The 11,578-nt window shown below is 33.5% G+C and overlaps 1 long non-coding RNA gene across 2 annotated transcripts; it reads left to right on the top strand.

The window, feature by feature from the left end:
• The first annotated feature begins 7,029 nt into the window (after nt 1-7,029).
• On the top strand, nt 7,030-10,147 carry LOC141725152 (uncharacterized). Of its 2 annotated transcripts, none has more exons than XR_012577040.1 (4): nt 7,030-7,161; nt 7,237-7,285; nt 9,108-9,277; nt 9,832-10,147. It is a non-coding gene; the product is annotated as an uncharacterized LOC141725152 (long non-coding RNA). The 2 variants fall into 2 exon arrangements; XR_012577039.1 differs by having other exon boundaries at nt 9,108-9,451.
• Nucleotides 10,148-11,578: the final 1,431 nt, after the last annotated feature.

The following is an 11,578-nucleotide window of genomic DNA, read 5'->3' as shown; positions in this document are numbered from 1 at the left end:
GGGACACGTAGCCCGAATGCGGCAAGGGTGATAACCGGGATACAAAGGTGTCGTCCTTCTATTAGTAGAAAAGGTTACTATTTTCCCGTAGTATGACTGATCATCGTATGCGGCGGCTCCAATTAACGTCCTATTCTTCCAACTGAAATTGTGATGCAATACCGTAACCCAAGCTTAGTGCTGGGTTTACCATTAAGCTTAGTGTGTATCACCAAGGAAAACTATTTTTGAATAAAACATATTTATCATATATGACGTTTTACTTGAGTTATCATACAGACATTTCATACTGTACATTATTATGCTGGGCATTATAGCTCACTCTTGCTTTCTTTTAAATGTCACAACACAATATATTACCAGTATGCCGACATGGGACTTAGTCACTTGAATTCGTGGGGAGAATCCCTTACAGCTTTGTCTCAGGTGGACCAGAGTATCCAGATATGTATAAGATGTGAGTAGTAATTATTGTAACTTCATGTAGAGGTTATGAATAATTGTTTAAGATTATGTAAAGTATATTTGAGTGTAATAAAAGAAGATTACATTTTGTACATCGTTTCTAAGGCTATAACTTGTGTGTGTGTGTGTGTGCGTGAGATTGGGGTCTGTTGGATTATTGAATCAATACGGGTTACACATGAGTGAAGGATGGCGTGACGACCCAGATTCCTGACCCCAGATTTGGGGGCGTTACAGAAATGGTATCAGAGTATTAAGTTATAGTACTTGGAGACGAGAGTGTTAGGAGTCTGTCTAGATGCGAGATTACGTAAGAGCTCGTATAGAGTTCATCATTGGACTACCGGATGTAGCCCCAATGTGTAAGTTAGGATAATTGTATATTTAAGGTATTAAAGCATGACCAATAGGACCATTGGAGATTATCATAATGATGAGAAGAAAAATTAGAATCATATATGATTTGGCAAGTATGTGGATGTCGAACTCGAAGCTGAGTCTCCAGGGCATTTGGGGTAAAAACGATATTTCCAACACCATATGTAAATTTTGATAACACGAGCCTTGTTACTCGTAGTTCTTTATAGGTCACCCATGAAGGGGCATCATATGTGTGAACCATAAAGTCTAATTATTAATATATATTTGAGGTTATTGACCCAAACTAGTCGAATGTGTCATTTTACCAATGAGGATGTGAATATCGTATTAATAACAAATTCAGCAGAGATAGTGTCTGATATACCCTTGAGGATTTTTATTTCCATTAAGGAAGATTTGAATATAATATACAAATGTCATCATAAGAAAAGTACAATACATGATATTATTAGTGCGCTTAACATGTAAGGTTATGATGGCATAGCTCAAAAATCAAGGGCATCGAGAATCAATGGCATGTCTACAATTAAATGGCGTAAGATTACAATGAGCGATGGTTCGATCTTAGAACCTTTTAAAAGGATAGACCAGTGAGTCTAGAGCGGAATTCTTAGGTAGATATGATGTCAGAGACTACGTATATAAACTCGTAGACCTCTAATATATTCGATAACGTATGTTCAATTACACACACATGCCACCGAACTTATGGACTACATTGAGATCCTTAAGAGATCTCTTTGATCTATTCCCAGGGGAAACTGGCTACTTGTAGTTAGTAACGGATGTGTGTAGCAGGCAACTATCGGCTTAACAGATGTTTTTGGAATATTTCTGAGTAAGGTCTTCGAGGTAAAATACTGGAATGACAGATATACGTGCGAAAGTCAAGTTAGTAAGCGATTTTAAAATGATGTTGAAAGAGAAACTATTTGAAACATGGAATTACGAAGAAGAAGAGGTGGGATCATCCTCAGATGGATAATGACGAGAGTTAGGACAATCAGTGAAATATTTTGGCACCTACTCACTGTCACGTTACTCCTTCCAAACTGTTGATCATTCGTATTGCCTTGATAAGTAATATCGGGCAATCCTTTTCGTTCCCTACTTTGAACTTCTGATGTGACCATCTTGAATAGTCTTTCTCCGCATCAGGACTTGTTCAATTCTTTTAGTTGATTAATAAACCTTCATTCATAGATTATGATCTTCTTGTTCGGCTCATAGCTATTTATACTTTATTTCAATTATCCAAGGATTTTTTTTCTCCTCAATTCATTGACAAATATTCATAATGAATATCTTCATTTGATTTTTCTTTCATACTTACTCTTCTCAGTCGAGATTCTAAATATTTAACAAATTGTTAAAAACATGGATGATCTAATACCCATAGATTCCTCGTGAATCCTTTTCTTCTAATCGGGATGAAATTGTATATTGAACTTTGAAATCATAGTAAGGGTATCAATTTGATATTGGTATTCCGAATTCAATTCTATTTGAGAATCTAATAAAGTATGTGAACGAGAACACCTCTGAGTGTACCCTTTTATTGGCAATAAATATTTGATAAGAGGCTATCAATTGTTCCAATGCCAAGACCACTCGATTCAGAGTTATAATTGTCTTTCTCGGCCCAAAGTGGAAAACTCTTTATTTTGAAATTGTCATCCAGGTATCCACAAATTCTTTAGTGGTTACGATATTGAGATTTTCTTTTTCGAACAAACTGAAATATGCTTAGTTGTATATGTTCTCATGAATGACTAGTTAATGTCCTAACTAGTCGAAATTTTAATTAATATGATGAAAGTCTAGCTAATCGTTCTAGCTAGTTGCCATGGGCCAAACCAATTGTGCTGGCCATTTTCTTAGCCGGTTGATAATATTGCTTGATATGGACTAGTTATTATTTTTCTAGTTCCACTTCCAATCAAATTTTTTTATTATTCCATAGTGCATTATATATGCCAAATTTAATTGTTGATGAAATTTTCAAAGAATGATTTAATTGAGACCTAACTAGATCGCCCACTCAAACGAGAATTTATATTCAGTTTTATGAAATATTTTATTCATGAAATATTCTATTCTTTTGTTTATATTAAGAATATCCAATTAAAATCATAAAGGGATTGAAGAACAATATACTTCCCTATTTGTTAATCATTGAATAAAATTCCTTCTTTCAAAATAAAATCTCTTTGAAACCTCAACGGTTAACCTTTGGTTGAGGATGTTATTCGAAATTTCTTTCATTACTCGAAAAAAAGTATTATTTCATTGGGTAAATCTTACAAGTATTGTTCGTATGATGTTATGATTCAGCAATCATTGCTTTCAAGGAATATTCTCTATAACATCATAATATAAAATTCTAAGGACATGGAAGGATAATCCTTGTTGTATTCTTCCTTCCAAGTTATAAATCTTTTAAGTGTTGCGACTCTTTTATTCGAAGTTCATTATTTCTTTAGATATTAGATTTTGAAATCTTGTTAAGAATGTTTAAATTACATCGATAATGTGAGAATCATTTTGTTTCAAGACTGATTGCCTTCCGAACAAAGAGAGGTATAATTGAGAACCAATTGTTGTACTATGAGATTGAAGACTCAGTGCTAAGATGGTGCAATCGGAGTATCGTGATGAGTAAGTTATTTTTAAAAAGAAAATATCATATTTAGTTATTATCAGAAGGATCTTTAACATGGTTCTAGAAGAACGATAATAGAGATACCAACGTGATTAGTAAGATACGCCTCTATGGAATATTATCGATAGATACTAATGAATTCGGGAAAGACCAAACATGTATGAATTTGATGTATAGGATTTTCAAAAAGTGAAGGTAAGATCAGTAACAACCCCATGTTAGCAATACTCGATGATAAGAAGAGGATTTTGTGTGAAGTATCATGATATGTCTATGCGGCTTAATGACCGTTACATAAGGTGTTCTAATAATAATCTAAAACAATCGTGATAAGGTTTGCACTGGTAGGGACAAAGAGTTTAACTTATGAGAAAATTTCAAATTTTTTTTCGAACACGAGGTAGGGGCTATAGTCAAATTGATCAAGAGTTGTGATTGAGAAATTTATTATCATCAAGGAAAGGCCAATATGGTGGCCGACACTTCAAGTAGTAAAAGGCAGATTGAGATTAATAAATTTCAGGACAATTGATGAAAAGGATCGCATGAATGAATTTTGAAGTTGAGACAAGGTGAATAGAAACCTTTATTAGGTAACCGGAAGACTTGATGATGCCTAGAAACTTAAAAGGATATTAGTCATGACCGAATATGAAAGGGATGTCATTGATTAGGAAAGTAAGTACTCGACATGGTTGAAAGTGAAAACGGAAAGGCGAGGTTTAAAATTTGGGCGATTGCGGCCTGTAAATGACCCGAATGGGAGTAAGAGTTAATTATAATAAATTTTGAAGGAGGATTATCAAGAACCAAGTTAGCCGCCGTGCTACTTGAGGATTTTGAGTGATAGATTAAATAAGACCGCTTATTTATTATGCAAACGATAGATGTCCACTCTACAAAATTGTTATGAACGCAGAAGAGATAATTGGGACAGAGAGACCCCGTGACGACTGTGTCGCGCAAGGACCCAAGATTTAATTTAACAACGGGACTATTTCCCAAGATATTTTGCGAAAAAGGACGGACAGAGGCATGACTTAGAGTTCTCAAATCGATAAGTAAAATAAGAGGACTATCCTGGCAATTGAAGATACATCTAGCGGCTTACCTTTTATTTGGAATGGTTTGGGGAATCGCCTATTGTTGACAGATAATTTGTGTAGATGTACTTACCACGCTAGCATATGAAAAATAGTCACCGATATCCCTTAACGAAGGACAACGTGAAAGAATGAATGATGTCATTGTCAGAGCTGATAGAAGGCAAAGAAGATCGTACACGCCCTATAAAGGCCACCGGTAGCAGGTACCAATAAACGCGAATACGTCTAAGGTGATAACGAGAATTACAAGTACGACCCAGAAGGTATCGTAAGTACTATAGATATTATACGGGGAATGATTAAAGAAGTCCGACCGATAACGGGAGCTGAGCGTTTCACGAGTCTAAACGTGTCAATTAATTGCGTATGAAATGGTGCTTCCTTCAAGATGGCAACAGGACCCGACGTGCCTTACGTTACTACGGGAAGAAATGTTAAATCTGGAACTAAACGTATAACAGGAGACGAGCGTGTAGAAATGCAATGAGAACTTCTTACAAAAAATAATCGACATAGATGATGCGCCGAAATGAGCAAACGTTAAGGAACGAAACTCTAGCACTAGTAAGAGTGATGGAGGGGGAAACGAATAAGTTGAAGGAGAATTCCAAACACTAGAAGATGCGCTAAAAGTCCATATTATAGATATCTAAGGAAAATAAAGTGAGCAATTGACGTTAATCGAATTACCGACAATAACGAGTTATCGTGCGGGCATTGGAACGGCTACGAAGCTTGTACGGAAGAAAAAATCGTTCTCCCTTAGGTTGGGAAGGAGTTGGTAAGTGGAAGATACTTGGACCATCGTTGAGTCAACAGACCAAAGAAATTCCTAGAACTTATCAGAACCCGACTAGTGGTAGCCCAGGATAAACAATAGAGATATGCGGACCAAAACTATAAAGACAGGAAGTACGAAGTAACAGACCAAGTATTGTTGAAAGTGCCTCCCGGGGAGGGAGTGATGAGATTCGAAAGGATAGAGAATACGAAGCAGGGGATTCAGTGTTGTTAAAGGTATCTCCATGGAAGGGAGTAATGAGGTTCGGAAAGAAAGGGAAGCTGAGTCCCAGATTCATAGGACCCTTTGAAATTTTGAGGAGAATAGGACCTCTAGCTTACGTGCTCGCCTTACCTCCTAATCTGCAACAGGTGCACAACGTGTTCCACATGTCAATGTTAAGAAAGTACCATACTGATGTGCGACATGTAATAGAATATGCGCAGGTAGATTTACAACCAGACTTGACCTACATTGAGCAGCCAGTAAGGATAATGGACCAAAACGAGCAAGTGCTGAGGAACAAGACTGTGAAGCTGGTTAGAATATTGTGGAGAAATCAAAATTTTTAAGAGTCAACATGGGAACTAGAAGACTCAATGAGGAATAGATATCCCCACCCATTTTCTGATTGATTCTGGGACGGAATCCTTGTTTTTGAGACTTTGTAAAAACGTTTAATGAATAGTAATCCTGACAGGCGGGGAAAACTTTTTAGCCCACACTATGTTGTGCATGAGAAAATGAGTTTCCAAGTTGATATTATGATTATACGTACCAAATGAGTGTATGTAAACGCTATTAGTTTTCGAAGAAAACGAACTTTGAAAAACGACCATATTTACGAATCACCGAGGATTACAGGAATCACAACATAATTACTAATATAAAATCTTATGGATTTATATCCAAGAAAGATACTTCAAAATATAAAGAATGTATGTGAAAGGATTTACACCGCGAACCGTTTACAAGAAATTATTACGAAAACGATTAAGCGACCAAGCAAACGCGTAAATGAATAATTAAACGTATCGAACCAAACTAACTAAACTAACTAACCATGGCTATGTTACCAAATAGTAACCTAAACTAGGAAGCATGATAACCTAAAGCTAGGAATAGTAAAGCTAAAACCTAAGAATAAATAGATTAGCTTGTAATCTAGGAAGCTAGCAAGATATGTCTTAACACTACGCCATAAGTGGGCTACTGTAATGTAAGTGTTACAAACAGCGTTACATTAGCTAATAATTTTTTGTCCTATTGTAACACCTCTCAATTAGTGTTACAATAGATAAAGTTAGTGTTGCATAGAAATGCCGGTGTTGTATAACTTGTAACACCAGCATCTGGTATTACATTAGTTATTTTTTTATTTTTAAAAATATCAAAGTGGAAATATTATCATAAAATTATTATTAAAATTATATTATGGATTACTAATGATTGAAGAATGTATTATATAATCTATAAATTAAAAAAAATTATTTATTATATCTAAATTTAAATGTCACTTTTTTTAGTGTATTATTTAATAAATAATAAATTAATAATTAATAATTAAAATTAAAAACAAAAACAAAAAAAAAAGTAAATATATAAAATACTACACAGTTTACTAGGTGAAATATGAGCGAAAACATATCGGGGCTTAACACATAACAGGCTTAAACAAACACGCTCAAACAGACTCTCTCTCATCTGGACTCTCGGAAATCTCTCTCTCTATCTGAAATGATGAAAAAGAAAAAAGTGGAGATTTGGTATTTGAATCCACACACAGGCACATATATGGATCTAATTTAAAGGCTGTTACTAATTTTTTGATTTTTTTGCAGGTTTCAATTGATTCAAATTGGGGGTTTAGTTCTTTTGCTTAGATAAACGGTAAATGTGTATATATTTGCTCCAATTTAAACATATATATCTATTTGCTCCAGTTAAAATATCTTTTATTGTGAAATTACTGGAGATTAGGGCTTTAAAATTGGGGGTTAGGGATTTTTCTCATATTCCATTGGGTGTTAAAACTTTTGAAATTAAGGTATGTAGTCTGTTAAAGTCATTGTGTTTTATTTGATTATGTTGGTATATATGCATTTTACAATGATTTACTTTGAAATATCTGAACCTTTACTTTGATAAATGAGTACGTAATGTCGGGGTGTATGTAATCATGCTTGTTTTAACGGTTCAATATATTTTTTTGTAAAAATTGTCAGAGCCTGTGAAATACATATAATTTCAATTACAAATGATGTTTGGTACTGAGGTAACTACTATTTATGTTATAGGTGTCAATTGTAGTGAACCTAAAAGAGTAAATCAAGTGGAAATAAATTTTAAACAATCTTGTGGCCCATTAATTGTTTCCTTGCGGCTGAAGATTTTCTTGTGGAAAGCAAGAAGGCCTGCATATGACTGACCTGCATTCTTTCATAATTTCCATTCACTGTAAGGGTGTGGTGGTACTATAGGTTGACAAGTCATCGGATTATTAAGGAAATATAGTTTACATTCATCATAGGCTCAAACCATATTTAAAATTTAAAGCTTATGTCCTGCATTACAGAGGTGTAACTTTAAATATCAGATGGTTTACTAATGCAATTTTTTTAAATAGGGTTACCAACCGCTTGTATCTGTTGATGGAGTTCACCAGTAACATATCTTCATCTTCCTAGATAAATTGTAGTTAACTCCGAGTTCTTAAGATATTCATTTAAAAATCATAGAACTTAGCTAAAGCTTAGTGCAGTAGCAACGATAGTAATGGTAATCATGGCACTAGCTATCTCTGAAAGAACACTAAACATGTTACTAATCGTAATAATATCAACTTAGCTTAGGTCCATTCACTCAACAATGACTATGATACTAAAAAGAACCATTAGCAACACCCCAAATAGTTCAGTAACTTTTAAATTAGGCATTTTACCTAACCACGTGCTATTCTTACCTGATGCATCTGCCCATTTCAAGGTTGTTTTTTCATTCAATTTTTTACATCTGTTTTCCTCAGATCATGTGACAAACAAGTGTTTCTTAATATTTTAACTTTCTGCGAGAGACTGATCTCGAAATTGGGGTTTGCAGTAAACTTCAAAACATGAATAAAGGGTATAAACATTTAGCGGCAGACATCTTGTTGTTCTTTAAATTCAATTAATTTTATTTTGCTTCCTATTAAGGCATTGAACTGAGGATCTGTCTTAAAACAGGACCTACAAGCTACAAAAGTGTTTGTTTCAATTTGATTATATAGTGTTTTGGAATATCATTGTGTTTTCTAAAGCTTAGATATTGAAAAATTAGTTCTAAATTACTATGCGTGTCTTTACTCCTGAATCAGTGATACCTATTATTTTATATTAAGCGAATGTGTTTTATGTTTTAGAATGAATAATTCCCAATGTTATTTTATGTCTGAATTCATTGCTCGTAGGCGTAGAAAATGTAAGAATTTTTCCATTATGTGGTGCTATTGGTTCACTATTAACCCTTTTGAATTCTGGTTTAATTACGATATAATTATCGGTTTGAGTGCTTATGAGTCATGAATAAGTTTTTAGCCTGGAATTATTATTTTTTTTGTCAGGTTTAGCTTGGATTTGTTGGTCACTTCATTTTAGCATCTTTTTATTTTTTTTATAATGTTTTTTCTGGTCGTTAAGTTTATCTTGACTTAGTTTTCATACCAATTTCTCAGGTTTATAATATGATGGTAACAATGGTATCAAAAATATATTCCCTGTATGGATCAAAATGAAAAAACAACTAGAGATTGAGTTGAAATTTCCAAGGTTGCGGACAGTTCTAACAATAGGAAAGTATTTTTGACAATGTGGAAGCAGAGGAGTCATGAAGGACAAGCTCCAGGTATGGCTCTTGATGAAAAGAGAAAATCATAGGCAGAAGAAAAAGTAAATGCTATTGGGTAATTAAGTAAAGGCAAGCTGAATATATAGGCAGTGACCATGAAAGAGAATACGATGAGCTCTGTTACATGACAAAACTGTACATGACGTTGCTTTGAGGTGTAAATGGATGACGGTGAGATCCTAACTTGATTAATGATTTAATTTGGAAAGAAAATAATCCAGCATAGCCCTTTTGTTACACTGCTGCAGACATACTAGTAACTACAATCTTTTTGTGAGTTAGAATTATTTCATAGCTACTGGGGGTCTGGTTCTTGGTGTCACTGTTAAGGGTAAAGATCTTGATTTCTAACTGGTAAAATGTATCTTTTGAGAGTTAGTAAAATGTACCTTTTGAGGGATTGCTATGTATTCTAAAGTTAAAAGTGACTGATTACTCATGTCATATCCTAAACTTAACTGCAAGTATCCAACTATGCATGCTACTTTGCCATTTTCATACCAAATCAACTTATATTGATTCTTATGTAATTTGGTATGACTTGTGTACAGGAGCAAGGAATGGTCTGTGCCGTGCCTGTGCCTGATTATTTTGTATCCAGATCAGGAAAGTGTGAAGGGCAAAACGTGCTTCTCTGCCTGGTTATTTTGAATTATTTTATATTCAAGGATAGTCTAAGAGTAGTTTTTTCCTATCCAGTGATAGCTTGGATTTTATGTTTTAGTTGTTGGCCTTAGAGATGAGACTCTTATGTAGTGGTATGGTTTGGAGAATTGAGACTGTTATTTAATAGTTTGGTTCAAAAAATTGAGACTAATGTATACAAATTTGATATTTTATTGATTATAAGATTATTCTTTAAATAAAGTATATAATTCAAAAAATTTAAAAATAACTGTTACATTTGACGATTCTGGTGTAATATATGTTTACATATAGTGTTATATTACATATGCTAGTGTTGTTTAATTATAAAAAATGGTGTCACAATAGATAAAACAGACTGTTACAATACGCTGTGGGGGCTATATGGCCCCCTAGTGGGTCCCACTTGATCAAGATATTGTATCACTCATTTTGTATTACATTTGGGCTTGTTAGTGTTACAATAGGTGCCTATTGTAATGTTTTCCTCTCTGTTACAATAGATCAGTAAAGTGTTACATTAGGGTGTCTATTGTAATGCTCGTATACGTAACACCCCCTGGTGTTACAATAGACCTATTGTAACGCTTTTGGGTCCTATTATAACACCATTTAGGCATTATAATAGTCTACTTATGGCGTAGTGTAAGATATGCCAACATTATCTATTCCTAGGATATATACTAGAAGATATACAAGTCATATAATACGATCTTCCAAGAGAAGCATTCAAGAAGCAACAAACTCTCTCTCTCACACAAAACACCCTGATTTTCAAGAACACCATGGAGAGAAAAATTCATATCTCATATTATACTCATTCAAAAATCACCAAATTTTTACCAAACCTCTCTCATATCATGGGTAAGTCATGCACCAAATTTCATTCCCATCCACGAAGTTCTCAATTTTATAAATGATTAAATATCAAAGTGGTCACTCAACTGAATGACATATATCAGTTTAATCATTAAACTTAACGGAGTATCATTTGAATCACCAAAGTTATAATAAATATCAAATAGATACCTCAAAATATGTGTTTGAGAATTAAAAATTATTTTATGGAGTTCTATATATTTTTCTTAAATCCTATTACAATCAAATGCAAATGTATGAATTCTAGTATTTTATATAATATAGTAAGATTTTTAAAAATTTATCTACTATTTATTTTTATTTTTGTTGTCATTTTATTTGTTTAAATAAAAATAATTAGTAGATAAATTTTTAAAAATCTTACAATATCATCTAAAATACTATGAATTCGTAACTTTTCATTTGGTTGTAATAAAATTTAAGAAAAATGTTTAGAACTCCATAAAATAATTTTTAATCCTCGAGCATATATTTTGAGGTATCTGTTTGATATTTATTATGACTTTAGTGATTCAAATGATACCCCGTTAGGTTTGATGATTAAACTGATACATGAGTTTCAGTTAAGTGACCACTTTGATATTTAACCCATTTTATAAAAATGATTGAAGTTGAGGGTGAATAATAACTCCAAAAATCACTAACTTGTTTTCTTCATTTTTCATGAAAGTTTAAGGCTCCTAAAGCTATACCAAGGCTTCATCAAGGATCTTAGGACTTTCTTAAGTATTAACAAGCTTCAAGGAAGGTATAAACATTCATCCAAACTTTGTT

Source organism: Apium graveolens, chromosome 5 (genome assembly GCF_009905375.1).
Source record: "Apium graveolens cultivar Ventura chromosome 5, ASM990537v1, whole genome shotgun sequence".
In the NCBI taxonomy this organism is placed as follows: domain Eukaryota; kingdom Viridiplantae; phylum Streptophyta; class Magnoliopsida; order Apiales; family Apiaceae; genus Apium; species Apium graveolens.
This window is presented reverse-complemented; position numbering and strand designations above follow the sequence as displayed.